Here is a 15,873-nt window from a genome sequence, read left to right as displayed (position 1 = left end):
GGGTATAGTTGATGTTGCGCGAATAGTTTGGCACACTTCTCGTATCGGTTAACTACCACACACTATTCGGTCACTCGCACTGCACGGCTGATCGTCCGTCTTGTTGGCACACAAGGTCTGGCTAATCTAAACGATGGCACTGTTTCGGATCGGTTTAGATATTCTTCTTAACTTTGCGGAGCACTTTCTGGGTACGTCTGCCTTCGATCGCTGCCGGGAACCAAGAGGCCTGGTGAATCGTCTTGCCTCGCCAAGAAACCTCCGCGTCTCGATGCTCGGCTATGCGTTCTACTAGAACGCATGTATTTTGAGGCGTTGCGTATGTAAGCCGTCCATCCCTTGTGCGTCTTGATTTCGTCTACTCTTCGCTGGCCACGTGTTTAAATTTGAATACGCCGTTGCGTTGCCTTGAGCTAGCTTTTTACAAAATCTTACCCTAACTCCAACCCATCAATTAATATAATAATTGTTGAACTGGCATCCCTTCTTGTCAACAACTACCAACTTAACAACAACGAAACTCCATCATTAAAGTTTTTCCGCTCACGTGAACAATACTCGTGTTTTTATCGTTCAATAAAAGTTAACTTAAACCCGGAAGTTTTGCGTTCTTTTATTCTTAAATCAGCCCAAGAGGTTATGGGCCCAGCATCGCGATAGTGCGGGTTGATCAATTTCGCGGAAAATTCGAACAAGTGTCGTGATTTGACTTTTTCTTGTAATGGACAAGTTTGCAAGCTGTTGGGAGATTTGTTGATTAATCTCTGCTTGTGTTGAAAAAGCAAATGGCCGACATGAATTTCTCGTTGGAAAAGTTGAACAATTTCAACTACGAGGTGTGGAAGTTCCGCATAGAACTTCTGATGATTGATAAAGGGCTGAATAGTGTAGTGTTTGAGGAAAGGCCAAAACAGCCGACAGCTGAGTGGCTTTCTCAAGATGGAAAGGCTAGAGCATTGATTGGATTATCTATCGAGGATAATCAAACATGCTATGTTCTTCACACCACATCTGCTCGTGATATGTGGTTGGCGTTGCAACATCAACATGCTCGTTCTAGCCTTGGAACGAAGATTCATATTCTCCGTAAGCTCCTGCGGATGCATCTACCGGAATCAGGAAACATGGGTGATCATTTGGCCGAAATCACTATGTTGGTGAATCGTCTACGATCCATTGGTGATGCCTTGCAGGAATACTGGGTGGTTGCCATTATTTTGTCTAGTTTGGATGAATCTTATGATGGCCTAGTAACGGCTTTGGAAAGTCGTCCGGAAGAAGATTTGAGTTTGGAGTTTATCAAATCCAAATTGATGGATGAATGGCGAAAACGCGTCGAGAAGTCCAGCAGTGCGTTGGCTGGTGAAAAGGCGTTTAGAATTGGAAGTAATGGATACAATAACAAAGAAAGTGATAGATTGAAAAAGAAAGAAATAGTGTGTCATAAATGTGGACAAATTGGGCATATTCGGCGATATTGTCCCCAGTTGGAAGGAGAAAGAAAAGTGAGAGAAAAGTGTGAGTGCAAACACAATGCTAATTTAGCAGTGTTAAATGATGCTGAGGAGGTGTGTCTGTATGCGAGAAAAGAAGAAGACACTTGTACAGCAGTATGGTTTTTGGATTCGGGAGCGACTTCGCATATGGCTTGTGACTCATCGCTCCTCAGTGGTGTGGAAGTTACAACAACAACGATAGGATTGGCAGACGGGAAAAGGATTACTGCGACAGGAGTAGGATTTAGCAAGTTTCGTTCGGCGAATGGCGTGGGGAATGCGGTAACCGTAAGTCTGAAACAAGTGCTCCATGTCCCTGCCTTGGCAGCAAACCTGTTATCGGTGAGTAGAATCTGTGATGATGGATTTACTGTTTTGTTCGATAAGACCGGCTGTAAAATTTCCAAAGATGAAAAAGTTGTAATCACCGGTCAGCGATTTGGAAATCTCTATAGTTTATCTCCTGATCCTGTTCAGAGTTCTCTGTTAACCATGGGAGGCCATGATTCAGGTTGTATCCATCTATGGCATCGTCGTTTAGGTCATCGCGATCCACAAGCCGTAATGAAAATTGTGAAACATAATTTGGGAACCGGCCTGAGTCTGCAAGAATGTAACCGCAATTCTATCTGTGGAGTGTGCTGTGAGGGAAAGATGACCAGGTCCCCATTTCCTAAGGTTTCTGATTCTAAGTCTACAGCGGTAGGTGACCTGATCCATTCAGACCTGTGTGGACCCATGGAGGTTGCCACTCCAAGAGGAAACCGATATTTCATGATTATGGTAGACGATTATAGCCGGTATTGCGTTTTGTATTTGTTGAAGAAAAAGTCTGAGGCCGTATGCAAAATCATCGAATATTGCCGTTTGATTCAAAATCAATTCGGAAGATTTCCGAGAATTTTACGCTCTGATGGTGGAGGCGAGTACTGTAACGATAAATTGAAAACGTTCCTAGCCGAAAATGGTATCCTTCACCAGACGTCAGCTCCATACAGTCCACAGCAAAACGGAACAGCAGAGCGTAAGAATCGAACCTTGGGAGAAATGATGCGATGTTTGCTTTCGGATGCACAGCTTGATAAACGATTCTGGGGAGAGGCAGTGTCGACTGCAAATTTCCTGCAAAATATGTTACCGTCTTCTTCTATCGAAACTACTCCCTATGAACTGTGGTTCCAGAAGAAACCGAATTATTCCAATTTACGTGTATTTGGTTCTGAGGCTTATGTGAAAGTTCCTGATGAAAAACGACGAAAGCTGTGCAGCAAAGCTAAAAGACTTGTATTTGTGGGATACAGCGAAGGTAGAGATGCTTGTCGTTTTGTGGATCCGTCTACCAATCTGATAACTATTAGTCGAGATCTTAAAATTCTTGAGTTGCCATGCGATTTTAAATCAGAACCCAGAGAATTCGATACCGATAACCACGAAAATAATGTAGTTGAAACACCAGCTAGCGAATCTAACACCATGGAAGAAGTGCCGTCTGAAGTTCCCGTAGATGATGCAAGAATTGATAGCATTTCAGATGTAAGTTCGGAATTCGCTGGGTTTCCCGAGGAAGAATACTGTCGTCGTTCTAAACGTGTTACCAAAGGCATTCCCCCGTCAAGATACATGGATCAAGTTAATATTGCCCGCACTGATATTGTGGAACCACAAACTTACTTGGAAGCTGTCAGTGGACCACATCAGGCTGATTGGATAGTTGCCATGGAGGAGGAGCTGAAGTCCCATAGCTCGAATGGGACATGGGAGCTGACCGAAATTCCTGCAGGACGAAAACCAGTCGGATGCAAATGGATTTATAAGGTGAAGCGTGATGCAGCTGGTGAGATAATCAAATACAAGGCGCGGCTTGTTGCTCAAGGTTTCTCACAACAGTTTGGAGAAGATTATGATGAAATATTCGCCCCTGTGACCAAACAGACGACTCTGCGTACTTTTTTGGCAGTTGCCTCCCGTCAAAAGTTGCATTTGAGACATCTGGATGTACGAACTGCTTACTTGTATGGCGAATTATCCGAAGAACTGTACATGAAACAGCCACCTGGTTTCATAAAGAAAGGAGAAGAAGGACTGGTATGCAAATTACGACGTAGTATCTATGGGCTGAAACAGTCGGCAAGATGCTGGAACCAAAAATTGCATCAGGTGATTGTCGACATGAAATTCCAGCAGAGTTCTTCTGATCAGTGCCTATATTTTCAGGAAATGGACGGAATAAGCGTATATCTACTTGTTTATGTAGACGACATATTGTTGGGCTGCAAGGAACCTATAGAGTTAGATCGGATAACTAAAATGTTCCAGGATACTTTTGAAATCACAGTCTTCGGAGAACCAAGTTACTTTCTCGGTCTGGAAATATGCAAGCAGGATGGCAACTACAGTTTGTCACTCGAGGGCTACATCGAGAAAGTTGCAACACGTTTCGGTTTGCAAGACGCGAAGGCAGTCAAGACCCCGATGGAAGTTGGATTTACTTCTACGAAGAATAAAGATGAGCCGTTTGTAGACAGCACAGCTTACCGCAGCTTGGTTGGTGCGTTACTTTATATTGCTGTATGTGCTCGTCCCGATGTGGCAGTCAGTGCATCTATTCTTGGCCGAAAAGTAAGCGCCCCAATGTCAGCTGATTGGATTGCAGCCAAAAGAGTATTACGTTTCCTGAAAAGTTCCAAGTCCGCCAAGCTCCGATTTAATGGTGACATGATGGAGCTTGTTGGCTATTCCGATGCAGATTGGGCTGGAGACTCGGAAACCAGACGTTCAACAACAGGATATGTTTTCATGTATGGTGGTGCAGCAATATCCTGGTGCAGTCGTCTTCAACGTTGTGTTACACTGTCATCAATGGAGTCGGAATACATCGCACTCGGAGAGGCCTGTCAGGAGATTGTGTGGCTTCGAAGACTGTTGGCTGATTTTGGTGAGCCTCCGCTGGAACCAACATGTATTAAAGAAGATAATCAAAGCTGTATTCAATTTCTACATGCGGACAGAACGACGCGTCGCTCTAAGCATATTGAAACGAAAGAGTGCTATGTAAGGGAGTTGTGTGAAAAACGTGTTATACAATTATCGTATTGTCCTACTGAACATATGGTTGCTGACATCCTAACAAAGCCCCTTGGAACAACGAAATTCAATAAACTTTCAAGTGAGATGGGACTGTCAGTGTTGCCATAAAGAATGAGGAGGAGTGTTGAACTGGCATCCCTTCTTGTCAACAACTACCAACTTAACAACAACGAAACTCCATCATTAAAGTTTTTCCGCTCACGTGAACAATACTCGTGTTTTTATCGTTCAATAAAAGTTAACTTAAACCCGGAAGTTTTGCGTTCTTTTATTCTTAAATCAGCCCAAGAATAATAAAATTAAAGCAAAACAAAACAATGTTACCGAATTGGTAACATGATTGTGCTGATTTCTGTAGACTGGAACATTGTCATCTGTGGGATAGGATACGGCTGGATATGTTGCTTGAGGGTTTATTAAAGGGATACTTGCCAAAGAAGGCATGTTCCCCGTGTCAGCTGCTGCAGTAGACGAATCATGGTGTGATGTTGGTACATTTTCTGCCGAAGCTGACACGGGGGAGTGCCTGGTTGCTGGATTCCTGCTTGATGTCAGCGGGTTTTGGATAGTCGTTTTGTCGTTTCTGTTCCTTAATCGGGTACCTGGTGCATTGCTGTGGTCGTTGTACGTTGCGTTGGGTGAGACGGTTGTAATATCGGGGTCTAAGGTTAAAGAAGGTCGATCAGCCATCAAAGTCATCATCCGAGGGTTGTTCTTCAGAGCTTAGCATACGAACGTCTTCGACTGGACTTTCCTGGTGGATTTTCTTTGGTGCTCTATCGTATTTGGTTGGAGGGGATGCTTGAAGTCGTTTCCTGCTTATGCTGCGACTTGGATATCTATGAGAGTTTTGGTTATCATGTTGGGTGGTGGTTTCTGCTGCTTTCTGCTGATTGCAAGAACTTTTTTTTCCTGAGTCTTTCCGCGATATCCGAGTCTTCGGAGGTGCTTCCGGTTTTTCGTTGGCTGATTTGTTGGTAACTTGACTATGTTCGAGTTCTTGATTCGTTCTAAGAGCTGCTTGGTGCAAGGTCTGAAGAGCCTCTAACTGGGATTTCAACAGTGAGAAATCTTTCAACTGATTTCGGAGCTTGTCGACTTCCTTGTGGAGTAGCTGGATTTCACGATCTTTATCAGAGTGCTCGTTTAGACGGTTTTGAACTTGGCTTGAGTAGGAAATTTGGGGACTAGTTCTATCAATCTGTTCGCGAGCTTCGCGGTATGTCAGTCCTTTATCAACCTTGATTCGAACCACTGCTTCCTCCTTTCGGAAGACCGGACAGCTTTTACTGATCGGCGAGTGGGCTCCCTCACAATGATAGCAGTATGCTGGATTCGGACATTCCTGGTCATTGTCGAGTGTGTGTTTTTGTGAACAATTGAAGCACACCGCTTCGCTCGAACAATGCTTACGCGTGTGACCGTAGGCTGCACAGCTGCGGCACTGTAGCACAGACGGGTAGTATGGGCGAACGCTAATCCGAAGCATACCGAAAAGTATGTGTGTAGGTCTCTTGGTTCCCTTGAACGTCAAGACGACAAGGGGCGTGTTTTTGATGGCACCAGATTGCTTGTCTTTCGTCGTTATTCGTTTTACAGCTGTTACACCTTCCCGACTCAACTCTTTAAGGAGATCGTTGTCGCTCATGTCCTTAGTATCAGGCTCGTATACAACACCTTTCGTGAAACTGAAAGTTGGGTGATCCACAACTTCAACACGAGTTTGTTCAGCGTCTAATAGGTGGGTCATTTTACAAAGTTTGGAGTAGATTTCGGGTGACTGGGTTCTCAAAACATATCGATTTCCCTTCTCTTCTCTAATTGCAGAGACTAAGTGGCGGTTTCTGTAACCGACGATTGCTTCTACAGATCGTGAAATTAGAAATGGATTATGTGGAAGAGGTGGTCGTTTATCGTCGTCCTCGGATACTACACGCAGGAGAAGTATACGTAGAATACCGTCGTTCTCACTATTGGCCATCCATGCTGGGAACGATCCTCTATCATCCGGTGGATCTGGGTCCTTCCCTGCCATGGTTACTTCTTCTTCTTCTTCTCCTCATTTATGGCGAACTGATATCAGCTAAACTGCCAAAGGTTGTCAAGTTAATATTTAACAGGGTGGGCCTCAAACGGCCTCTTCTCTTTCGATTTGACGTTTTCTAATGTTGATGCTTTTCTTTCGGTGGCACCATCCCAGGAGGCGGTGATTGTTTATATAGTCGGTATACAGAGAATCTTGTGTTCGGAATGTTACAATAATATTCCGTTTGTTTCAATGAAATTGGATATTTCTTTGAAAATTTTTAAATTCGCTAGTTGGAGTAGTTGTTCTGTTGTTGTATTATTTTGTAAGCATGGGAATGTGTTTCTATTGGTGTATTTTGGGCAGTTGAAAAGAATATGATCCAGATCCTCTTTAGTGTCGCAGTGTTCGCATTTGTCGTCTTGGGCTAGTTTCCATTGGTGTAGTTTTTCTTTGGTCAAAGTGTGATAAGTTCTGATACGTCCTATCGTGATTATTTCGTCTGATTCCAAGTCGAGGTCGTAGAACCATGGTTTGGTATACGGTAAATTGTGTATAGCGTAATATTTTTTTCCTTTTATTTGCGATTCTTGTGAATAGAAATTAGCCCATTCATTGAAGGTTTCTGCTTTGGCCAGATTGTATCCATCACTTAGGGTGTTCTTGCAGTAAATAATGTTTGTGCTAATGCTTCCTGCTTTGGAGAGTCGGTCAGCTCTTTCATTGCCTATCAAACCTTTATGGGCCGGTACCCATTGCAGGTGAATGTTTTTATTTGTATTTTTTAAGTGCATTAATATTTCTGATACTACATAATTATTTTGGATTTTTTTATTTTGTAAGCTTTCTAGGCTAGCTTTTGAGTCTGTACAGATGACAAAATTATTTTCTGTTTTTGTGTTTATGATTTCGATGGCTGTTTTGATAGCCATCAGTTCGACATTCATTATAGCGAGATTTTTGTTAAGTTGACAAGCAATTTCTTTATTCTCATTTTGTATCCAGATACCAATACCTGTTGTTGTCGAGCTTTTGGACCCGTCCGTGTATATTTTTTGAAAAAAATCGTATTTTTCCTCTAGATAGTTTACTGTTATTGCTTTTATTGCATTATCATTAAGAGTGTTTTTGTATCCAGGAATTTTTAGGCATATATGAAGATTTTTTAATTCATTCAACTGAGTTTTCATCTGTGTGTCTGTGATTGATTGACTGGTTTGAGCTAGGATGTGTCTGTTTTCAAAAGTGATTTTTTCTAGATAGGTGTAATTTTTTGGGAGTTGGTCTATTTCTGTGAATTTGGAAATTATTGTCGTTATTGGTTTATCATACGAAAAGGACTTTATCATATCTTTTTTGGTTAGGAATTTTGCTCTGAACATCAAAGGCATCTCCCCTGTTTCCGAGTACAAGATATTTGTTGGTGTTGATCTAAGTAACCTCAAGCATGTTCTTAGACTAGTATTGTAAATCGTATTTAGTTTAGCCATATTTGTTTTTGCAATTCCACCGTATATAGTTATGCCGTAGTCTAGACTTATTGATCTTAAGTGCTGTTTTTGGATGAGCTCCTAGTTTGCGTTTGCAGATGATTTTCATGATGTTCACAGTTTTTTTAGTTTTTGTTGCAAGGTGAGTTATGTGTGGTTTATGTGACAGTTTGTTATCGATGACGTATCCTAGATATTTATGGTGAAATTTTTGTTCTATTTGCGTACCGTCTAATTGTATATTTAGTTGGTCTTGTATTCTTCCGTTAAAAAGAATGAAGGCCGATTTCTCTGGGTTTAATTCAATTTCTATTTTGTTTAGTTCTGTTTTAAATTTTTCTAAGATGAGGTTTGATGTTAGTTCGACTTCTTCTAATGTTCCGCCTATTACCGTTATCGCAAAGTCATCCGCAAACTGTTGAAGAATAGCTTTGGTCGTTGTTATTTCGTGTAAAAAGCTTGTATAGAGGTTAAAGAGCAACGGCGATAAAGGACACCCTTGTGATAGTCCTTTATTGGTATGTTTAACTAATTTTCCTTTAGCTGTTTCTAATATGATTTTACGCTGTGTCAGATATTTGTGAAGCCATCTTTGAATTTTAGCTGGAACTTTCATATTGTCCAGCATGTTGAGTAGTGTTATTATGTTAACTGAATCAAAAGCTTTGCTTAGATTAGTAAAGATTGTTGTTACGATCTGTTTTGATCTTATTGCTTCTGTGATTATTGAGTTTAAGTGATTTACGCAGTCTATTGCCGACGATTTCTCTTTAAATCCATAAGACATGTCAGGGAGAAGTTTGTGCTCTGATATGTAGTTATTTAGACGATTTTTTATTTCTATGTTAATTAATTTGATATTGACATTGATTAATGATATCGGCCTATAAGACTTTTCGGACATTTTATCTTTTAGGGGTTTGAGTATCGGTATTATTTTAATGTTCGTCCATTGTTCTGGTATGTTTTCACTTTCCCAAACCTCGTTCGTAAATGTAAGTATTTTAGTTAATAGATCTAGTTTTAGGTTTTTTTTAGCATGAAATAAGACAATCTATTCTCTCCAGCTGCTGATCTATCCTTTCTTTTTTTCAAGGATCTTATCATATGTTCTATGTTCAATGACCTAATATATTTTTCTTCTTCTACGTTAAAATTAGTAATGATGGGTTCTCTGACGTCTTCTCTAATGAAATTTAGTTCTATAAACTTTTTTGCCAGTGTTTCGTTTGTATAGATTTCTATATTCTGTTTGCTCTGATAGTTTCCGCCTATGGCTTTGACTATGTTCCACATTTCATTAATATTTGTGTCTTCATTAATATTGTTCAACATTTGGTTTCTGTAATTAAACACCTCATCTTTAAGTGCTTTGATAAATTTCCTCTCAGCCTTTTTAAATTCTAACTTGTTTGCTAATGATAAATTTTTACGAAATTGGATATGTTTTTGGTTTTTTTCTCTATAAAGTATTTTGATTTCCTCTGTCCAGTATGGTTTAATTTTCTTTTTACTGTCGGGGTATATGTTATAGGTTGCCTGCTCTATTGCTTGGTCTATTTTTAAGTTTAGATCTGATATTGAAGTTATGTTTTCTGGATCTATGTTATTCAAATGTTCTATGGCTTTCGTTTTACTGATGATTTGTTTAGTGTATTTATGTGGGAATTTATTGCTATTCATAATTTGGAATTCTATCAACTTGTGATCTGTTCCTAAATCTTCCTCGCTTACTGACCACGATGTTATTTGTGCTGTTCTAGGTGAAATACAAGTTAAGTCTATAGCAGTTGGATTTATATTGATGTCTGGCCACCGTGTCGGTTCGCCATTGTTAAGAATTACAATGTTGCATTCTTCTAGCAAATCACTTATGAGTTCTCCTCGTGCGTTTTCTCTGATAGCTCTATTGTCCCATAATGGGCTTCTTGCGTTGAGGTCTCCTGCCAGTATTATTTCGGTATTGCTATTGTCCAAGTAATGAAATAAGTTTTTTAAGGGAATTTTAAGTTCATTTAGATCTATGTCTGGAGGTAAGTATAGTGAAATGAAGATAATAGGGTATCTTGTATTTTTGACTTTGACTGCAGTGATTTCTAAATTGACGTTTGGAATATTAATTTGTTCGTATATCAGATTGGGATGAATAAGTATGCCTGTGCCTCCATATCCATCCGGTCTACAGTTCTTAATAAAATTGTAATTAAGGAATTTGAAGTTCTCTTCATCCTTTATCCAAATTTCTTGCATTAAAAGTAGGTGTATATTATTAGTTTTAAGATATGTTTTAATGGTTTCTCTTTTGTGTATAGGTCTAAGGCTTCTTATATTTATTTGTGCAATATTTATGTTTTCGCTATAGATCAGCATTTTAATTCTCTATTTTTACTAGTGTTTGATCGGAGTGAATTTAGTATTTCGTTAATAGCCGAGCCAATTTCTATTAGAAGTAAGTCAGTATCTAATCTGTCTGTAGTATCAGGATTTGAAATTTTGTCAACGATATTCTTGAGTTGTTTTTCGATTGTTTTACTTTCTTGGTGTAGAATTTTTTCACTTTCTGAAGTTTTGTGTGGATTTTCAAGGGATGTTTTGTTCTTTTTGGGTTCTGAGCTATATCTTGTGCTTTTTTCTAGGTTAGTTACTTTTGTTGGAATTGTTTTTTGAGATTTTATAGTATCCATAATTTTGTTGAAATTTAAAGGTTTGTTTGATATTGAGGATGGGATATTTACTCGTCTAAAATTTGGATTTGGACCTCTCGTGTCTTCGAGTTCCGGAAAGTCTTTGGTCGATTCTAACATTGCAAATCGGTTCTGTGTCCGTGGGTACATTTTTTCGGCCTCTTCAAAGGTCATTTTGTTAAGTGTCATCGCTACGTTAATGTGTTCTTTCCTAATTCGTTCGGGACAATTCCTTTCTGTTGGTAAGTGGTTGCCTCCACAGTTCTTACATTTAGGTTCCGTTTCATCGTGATTGGAGTCTATATTTTTTCCGCAAAGCTTACAGGACTGCTTACCTTTACAGGCAGTTTCCTTATGTCCTATACGCCAACATTTAGTACAAACTCTAAGTGGGTAGATGTATATTTCAGGTTTGGGGTATACTCCGTACAATTGTATAGTCCTGGGTAGTTCCGGTCCCTCTACCGTAATTTTAACCGCCCTCGTGAGTAAAAGTTTTTCATCTTTTTCAGTTTTCCAATCTTTGTTAAGTCTTTTGATTCTTTCAACCTTAATTATTCTTTTGTCTGATATCGCGTTTAGTAGTATTTCTTGATCCGTAATTGACTGGGGAATATTTTTAATGATTCCTGTTGTTTCTTTTAACATTCGTGGTATGTATGCTTTAATATTATTGTTTTTTAAAAAGGTCGTGGCATTTAGTATTTTTTCAGTTTCTTTGGGATTTTTATAGGTCAGTTTGTATCTGTATTGTCCTGCTCTTGTTATTTCGGAAAATTGGTCAAGCTGCGACTCGTGCAAAAACTTGCCTACTTCCATCGGCTCTAACAGTTTTTGGCCTTCCTTTGTTTGTATTGGCTCAATGAAGATAACATTGTATTGATTATTTTGATTCCAAAAGTTTTTCTCTCGTTGATTCAAGTTTTGTTCGGTTCTAGTATTTTCAATTCGGTTGTTGTGGTTATTGTGTTCTTCCTGGTATTTTGTGGTTTTTGTGCTGGAGTAATTGCGGAATCTGATTCTGAGTCTTCTTCTTCTTCTTCGTTTTATGTTGATGGCCAGAGAATGTAACTCTATAACACCACTAATTCGACTATTTTTACTTTGACTTTCAGCGTGTGATTAAGTGTTGCCAATTTATATTAAATTTTTAGTTTCGTTTTTTCCAAAAATGATAACACTTCTTTCATACGTGCTTCATCGAAATCTCGAAATAATTCGAGAAGATTGGTAAATTTGTCCCAATCGTGATAGTTCCGTAGATGGTTAAACTGTATACAATATAGGATGATGTGTTCGGTTGTAAACGGTTCTTCGCAGTATATTGAGTCTCGAACTCTCATTACACCAAGCCAATAGGGTGAATAATCATGACCACTTAATATTCGATTCATGGTTCTAATTTCTGTGTTTTTCAGTTTGCTGCTCCAGTACCATGGTTTTCGATTAAAAGATGCTTGAAATCGGTAGAATTTCGAACCTTTCTGTGATGTGTGTACGTACTCCTGGTACCATCTGTTGATTGAATTTGTCCATTCGTTCTTTGCTTTCAGTGTCTTATCACTGATCCGTGATTTGTTGACTAGTATGCATGGGCTCGACAGTCCTTGTTTAGCCGCAGTGTCCGCTTTTTCATTACCCACGATTAGTATATGTGCAGGAATCCATTGTATGGTAGCTTTTTTCGATTCGGCAAGTTTTATTATTTGGAAGGTAAGTTCATCGAATTCGTTTGTTTCTAGTTGCTGATTCAGAATTCTACACGATGTTTGGGAATCTGTAAGAATTAATAACCTGTTTACTGTATTTGTGTTTGCGTTTTCCAGTGCGGTTTTGATAGCAATCATTTCAGCTGTGGTTATAGATGTGACGAAGGCTTAGTGTGGTTGAAGCCACACTACGCAAAAATCAGAAAAATAGAAGCAAACATATTCTGGGCAACTTTAATGTTGTTGCAATTGGATTGAACCCATTTTATTATCCCCCATAAATATTTTTGAGTGGTCGACTTACGTGGCTACATGCTACACAATGCTCGACGATCCTTTTGGCCTCCTTGAGGCTTTCATTCTGCCTGGTAAACTCGTTCTGTTTGCGCAACTCAATCTCCTGGGTGATTTGCGCAATTCCTGCTCGAATCCGTTCGTAACCTTCCGGACTGTGCGACACGCTTCGGATGACCTCACCCGTGCCGCACTCAGCGCTCGATGTGATCGCGAATCCACTCCGCAAATTTGTTCTCGATTCGCACAAACTAATTTCCAATAAGATGGCTCCTCACCTACACATGCGCAAGATTCTCGCGCAGCTGTGGCACTGCGCTGCAATTTCGTGCCCACCACCTTACTCCTCACTGGCATGCACAACACGATCCGGTCGCGATCTTGCACCCGTGCCTCAGATTCTTCGAAGCGACGAATTTCCTTTTCGTGATCTGGTGCATGGAAATTTTCATTGTCGTTTTCCTGGCGACAAACTCTCGCCCACGATCGTCTTCGGGTGCACCGATGCATTCGCAAATGCTCCCAGCGGTTCGGTTCCCCAGTATGTTGTCGACAATGAATCGAACCGCTTTGTCATCGACTGTCCAAACGATGAGTTCCGGGCCTTTGATCCTGCGCGGATCCACGAAAAGCTCCTGCTGCAGCTGTTGATACGACTGTCCGGTACCAATAGGCCGAGTCGACGATTTTCTGCCGTGGAGACCAACCAGTTTGCTCCGGCCGCGGCTCCGCGAAAATGCCTCTCGGGACTGAAGCAATTTGCTCCTCCCAGGGGAAAACAAATGATGTGGCACGTGTCGATACACGCCCCAACCGATTGTCAGTGACGGTGGTCAAAATGTGCAAGAAAAGTGCACCAGGATGAGTAAACGGGAATGTACCAAAAGGATATATAAAAAAGGGGTCCTGTCGGGGGGAAAGCGTCGGTCAGACGTGGCATAATGATGATAGAAAAAGTACTCACGTCTCCGACCCCTTGTGTGCAATTTTCTTTTTCCTTTCGGCAGGCAATTTCCGGGTCTGCGTGGCTCTTTCGAGTTGGCCGATTACTACCGCAAATCTGCAAAAAACGTCTGCCTTATTTGTATGCTGTAAGCTGAGTTTGTGAGTTTTCGCTTACCTCTCCGGGCTTGCTTAGAAGTTTGTCCTTCGATTCAACCTCGTGCTTTTCCAAGTGCCTGTAGAGCAGAGGAGGTACTGCTGGCGACTTTACGAATAGGCCTGCTTGGGAAGACGTTTTCTGTCGATAATTGGTTTTACAAATTGTTTTGTGGATACTCACAATTCGGACTTGTTTGTGGCCCAAAGCCTCTTTGCCGTTTCGGCAGTCGTCCTACCCGGAAGAGTTTGTGGTAGCGGCCAAACGGTGGAGCGAGCCTGAACAAAACACGTATTTAGGAGGCGGTTTGCTAGCAGAGAAAATTTCTGCCTTACCTGTCGGTTCCTGCTGTTTTCTTGCGTTCCCGAATTTCAGGAAAAGGCGACGGCGTTTTCCGACAGCTAGCGCACTTTTTACTTCCGCGTCGTTCACTTTTCTTCCGGAAACTAACTGGCAAAGCACTGCTGCCAACTATTCAGTTCTTTTGGTTTGTTTTGATTTTGGCATTCTACATGCTTAACGAAATCCACTCAAAGTCAATTCGAAATTCGTTGCTGTGTCTTATCTCAGTGTTTTTTGATTTTTAGCACTCCGAGAAAAAGTTTCATATTTGTGCATTTACGAATGTGTTTCTTTATGAGGGGAATGGGTAAAAATAAAATGTTTGCCAAATGCGCTCTTATCGTATCAATATAATGAATGAAATAATTAACTGTAACACAACATTGCTGCTTTGGTAGAAATTTTCATGGATCATGGCAAGGATCCATGAAAATTTCCAAAACCTGCCGCAGGAATTCGATGGATATAAACGACTACTTTCCGATTCAATCTCGGAAGCAATACACCTTCTAGATAGGTGTCTATAGCTCAATCAACAAACTCAATACAAACAATACTCAAGACCAACTAATTTTGGCAGATATTCAAATACACAAACTACTCTAAGCCATCGAATTATGGCAGATTGTGTCGGTAGGCACCAGCAGATCTGGTAAAGATTTCCATCGAATTCTGTGAAAATTTAACAATATTACTACCACTTCAGCAGCTTACAAATATCCTAGATCTAATAGCCATTGTAATGAAGAATGACTGAGATCTTACGAGTAGGACTTAACAAAACAAAACTAGGCGGTACTGGTATACTGGTTAAAACGAAGCAACAGAAGTCTAGGGAAAAGAGGGATTTAGTCCTCTAAGTTACAAAGAGCCCAAGATAGAGGTTTTACCGCGCCTCCAGATCGCGTTCCTTTTGAATTTTTCTTGGCAACCCCCTTTGACAACTGTGCATGATCCTTAACATACGAATTTAATGCGATTTCACATTCATAGAAGACAGTTTTACTGTCGGCACTTATTTTAAACGATGTTCCTCTGCTTTTTCATGGCTTTGACCGTAGTGGGTCTTTTGGTTTTTGTAGAGGATGTTGAGAGATTGTTTTTTGATTCGACGACCAATTTCTTGATCGGAAGGTCTTATTCGGGTCGTCTTGGTTGATTGTAGGTAATCTTCATCGGGTAGTCTTGATCGGGTGGTTTTGATCGGGTAGTCTTGATCGGGTGGACTTGATCGGGTGGTCTTGGTTGGGAGTTCTTGATTGGTTGAAGGTTGTCTCAATCGGGTAGTCTTGATCGGGTGGACTTGATCGGGTGGTCTTGGTTGGGAGTTCTTGATTGGTTGAAGGTTGTCTCAATCGGGTAGTCTTAATCGGGTTGTCGTAATCGTGATTGTTTATAGATGTCACTATTCGGTTCTTCTTTCATCCAGGATGCTTGGTCGAATTATGGTCCTCCGGACTAGGAGAAAGTCAAAAGGAAACTTGCAACCTCTTTCAAGCAACACTGGGCGTTGTCCTGTTGATGCTTTGCTCGTTCAGCAGTGTTCGTGTTTGTGGGACAAAATCGGATGTTGATGCTGCTGCGAATAATCTCCTTCAGACGGCGCCTTCTTCCGGAGTCGTCGAGCATGGCAGATGGTGGTGGTG

The 15,873-nt window shown here is 40.7% G+C and overlaps 1 long non-coding RNA gene across 1 annotated transcript; it reads right to left on the bottom strand.

Moving 5' to 3' along the window:
- Window positions 1-13,906: 13,906 nt before the first annotated feature.
- LOC129752649 (uncharacterized) lies at window positions 13,907-14,378 on the bottom strand. Its single transcript, XR_008738896.1, has 3 exons — window positions 14,221-14,378; window positions 14,069-14,163; window positions 13,907-14,007 (listed from the first exon to the last, which is right to left on the bottom strand). It is a non-coding gene; the product is annotated as an uncharacterized LOC129752649 (long non-coding RNA).
- Window positions 14,379-15,873: the final 1,495 nt, after the last annotated feature.

This window comes from Uranotaenia lowii, chromosome 1 (assembly GCF_029784155.1).
Source record: "Uranotaenia lowii strain MFRU-FL chromosome 1, ASM2978415v1, whole genome shotgun sequence".
In the NCBI taxonomy this organism is placed as follows: Eukaryota; Metazoa; Arthropoda; class Insecta; order Diptera; family Culicidae; genus Uranotaenia; species Uranotaenia lowii.
Note: the sequence above shows the minus strand (reverse complement) of the source record. Positions and strands in the feature narration are given on the sequence as shown.